The following is a 3,991-nucleotide window of genomic DNA, read 5'->3' on the forward strand; positions in this document are numbered from 1 at the left end:
CTTTTAATCATTAAAAGTTGAAATGGAATATGTTGTGTTTCATAACACATGTATTTATTATAATAAATGAGAGTAAGATGAGGCTTCCAGTTCACTAAAATTTTGAAAGCCTCAGTACCTCTATACAGGGTCATTTTGTGTTGGAACCAAATCCACAACACTTAACAGCAACAATAATTACCGCAGCCACATACACAAAATAATAAGAGAAAGAAAATTTAAAAAATAAAATAAAATGGGTAGAGTTGTCCTCACAACCAAGGAATGTGTTTGCACTGCTAAACTGAAACTTTTGCTGCCTTTAGACTGGAGGGAATTCAAGAATAGGCTTCATTCCATAGTCTGTCTCCTTTGACATATTTTGAGCAACCCAATAAGGACAACATGTATATACAGGAAAGTGGTGCAACCTCAGAAATAACTCTATGTATTTAAAATAGAAAATTGTCCCATTTTTATTAGGAAAACTTCAGACTACAAAATCAACTTAATTTTGAGGGATTCTGTCAAGGTGTCCTAGACTTTGCACAGTGGAAGAGAAGTAGCATATTTATTTTATGTGTTGTGTAAAGATTGATTTTAGGATGCTGTTGGTGCTGTTAGTTGCTATCGAATCAGCACCAACTCATAGTGACCTATGAGTGCAACAGAATGAAACATTGCCTGGTACTGTACCACCCTTAAAATTATTGCCAAACTTGAGCTCATTGCTGCTGCCACTGTGACAATCCATCTCATTGTGGATCTTCCTCTTTTTTACTGAAACTTCACTTTACTAAGAAGGATGTCCTCCTTTAGGGAATGGTACCTAGGGAATGGTACATATCAGAAATATGAGAGATGAAATTTCACCATCGTAGCTTGTTAGGTGCCATCGAGTTGGTAACAATTATGTATTTAAAAAACATAGCAACCCTATGCACAGCAGAACAAAACACTGCCCAATCCTGGGTCAATCTCAAGACTCTTGTCATGCTTGACTCTATCGATGCTGCCACTTAACCAATCCATCTCGTTGGGGGTCTTCCTCTTTTTCTCTGACCCTCCACCTTATCAAACATAATATCCTTCTCCAGGGACTGGTCCCTCCTGACAATATGTCCAAAGTATGAGAAATGAAGTTTGACCATGTTGGCCTCCAAGTAGCATTCTGGCTGCACTTTTTCCAAAACCGATCTATTTGTTCTTTTGGCAGCCCATAGCACTTTCAATATTCTCCTCCAACACCATAACTCAAAGGCATCAATTCTTCTACAGACTTCCTTATTCACTATCCAGCTTTCCAATGCATATGAGGTTATTGAAAATACCATGGCTTGTGTCAAAGGCACCTTAGTCCTCAAGCTGACATCTTTGCTCTTCAACACTTTAAAAAGGTCTTGTGCAGCAGATTTGCCTAATGCAATACATCATTTGATTTCCTGACTGCTGCTTCCATGAGAGTTGATAGTTGATCCAAGATGATTGAAGTCATTGACAACTTCAATCTTTCTCTGTTGATAAGAATGTTGTTTATTGGTCCAGTGGTGAGGATTTTTGTTTTCTTTACATTGAGATGCAATCCATATGGAAGACTGTGTTCTTTGATCTTCATCAGTAAATGTTTTCAGTTCTCTTCACTTTTAGCAAATAAGGTTGTATCATCTGCATATCACAGATTGTTAATGAGTCTTCCTCCAATCCTGATGCCACAGTTTTCTTCATAGAACCCAGCTTCTTGGATTATTTGTTCAGTTTACAAGTTGAATAAGTATGGTGAAAGAATACAACCTTGTTACACAACTTTATTAATTTTAAAACATTCAGTGTTCCCATGTTCTGTTCAAACAACTGTTTCTTGGTCCAGGTATAGATTCCTTATGAATACAATTAAGTGTTCCAGAATATTCATACTTCTCAATGTTCTTAGCATCTTTCTGATAATCTGCTTTCAGTCAAGATCCATCAGACAGCAGCAATGATATCCCTCGTTCCACAGCCTCTTCTGAATCTGGCTTGAACCACTGGAAGTTCTCTGTCAATGTATGATTGTAGCCATTTCTGTATTACCTTTAGTAAAACTTTATTTGCATCAGATATCAAAGAGATTGTCCAATGATTTCCGCATTCTGTTGGGTTACCTCTCTTTGGAATGGGCACAAATATGGATCTCTTCCAATCAGTGAGCCATATAGTTGTCTTCCAAATTTCTTGGCAAAGATGAGTGAGTGCCTCCTGTGCCACTTCACTTTCTTGAAAGATTTTAACTTTTATTCCATCAATTCCTGGTGCCTTGTTCTTTGCCAATTTCTTTAATGCACCTTGAATTTCCTCCTTCAGTATCATAGGCTCTTGAGCATATGCTACCTCTTGAAACAGTTGAACATTAACCATTTCCTTTTGGTGCAGTGACTCTGTATATTCCTTCCATCTTCTCTTGATGCTTTCTGCATCATTCAATAATTTGCCCAGAAATCTTTCAATAACAAAAATTGAGGCTTGATTTTTTTCTTCAGTTTCCCCAGCTTGAAAAATGCTGAGCATGTTCTTCCTTTTTGGTTTTCTGATTGCAGATCTTTGCACATTTTGTTGTAATATTCGGCTTCATCTTCAGGAGCTGATCTTTGAAGTTTTTTATTCAGCTCTTGGACCTTCTCATTTCTTCCATTTGCTTTAGCATCTCTATGCTGGAGAGTAAGTTTAAGTATCTCTTCTAACATCCATTTTGATCTTTTCCTTCTTTTTTGTCATCTCAATTACTTTTTTTTATTAGGAGAACTCAGGTTATGTTTTCAAAACAGATATATGTTTTTTTCTTCTGGTTGTTCATAGTACTTTTTATATTCTTCCCCAACACTATAAATCAACTGCATCAACTCTTCTATGGTATTCCTCATTCATTGTCCAACTTTCACATGCACATGAGGTTGTTGAAAATATCATGACTTGGTTCAGGCACACCATAGAATATGTGTGTTTATATGGTCAATTCAATGATAAATCTACTGAATCTGCTCTGATTAAAACAAATAGAATACATTTTAAATAAGAGGGAGGAAAATTGAAGAGAAAGTACAGTAAGTCAGCTGATTTATTATTTATTTTTATAATAACAGATATTTACTGAAATTGTTTTGACGATGGCCTCCACTCTAGTTGAGACTGGAATAGGCACTGGAATAACCTTTTAAATAACTCTATGACTCACAAGAAGTCGCTATCTGTAGACAGAATACTGGTACTAGCTACTTTGTCTTTGTTTTATAATCTTACAAATGTGGTAGTGATAGCTTAACCCATCAAAATTTCATTGATTATTAATCTGATGCAAATGCTTAATATTTTCTACAAACAAAACAGAAACTATCTTGGCTTATTGTGTTTTCTTGTTATTGTTAAGTACCATTGAGTCAGTTCCAACCCATAGTGACCCTGTAGACAGTTTTTGAGGAGCAGCTGGTAAGTTTGAACTGCAGCCCATGTGGTTCAAACTGAACTTGCAGTTGAGTGCTTTTTCCTAGCAAACCACATCAGGATTATTTTATTTTATGATTTAGTTATTATAAGTTCCTTAACTCTATACAAAGGAGCTCTGGTAGCATGTGATTACGAATTGGACTGTGAACAGCAAGGTCAGCAGTTTGAAATCACCAGCTGTTGCACTGGAGATAGATGAGGCTTTCTGCTTCCATAAAGATTTTAGCCTCAGAAACCCTGTACAGGGTCACTGTGAGTCAGAACAGACTCCACGGCACAAACCACCAAACCCCATACAAGGTTACTATGGGTCAGAACAAATTTGATGGCACTTAACAAAAACAACAACAATATTATAACATAATTGTCCTGGTGTGGCATCGTGGCTTAATGCAACAGACTGCAGGGTCACTGAACCATAACCTCAACAGTTCAAGCTTACCAGGCCCTCTTCGGAAATGTTATACAAGATCTCTATGGCTCAGAACCAACTAGATGACAATTCACAACAACACTATAATATATGGAGTCTTGG

This window comes from Chrysochloris asiatica, unplaced genomic scaffold, assembly GCF_000296735.1.
Source record: "Chrysochloris asiatica unplaced genomic scaffold, ChrAsi1.0 scaffold00043, whole genome shotgun sequence".
NCBI lineage: Eukaryota > Metazoa > Chordata > Mammalia > Afrosoricida > Chrysochloridae > Chrysochloris > Chrysochloris asiatica.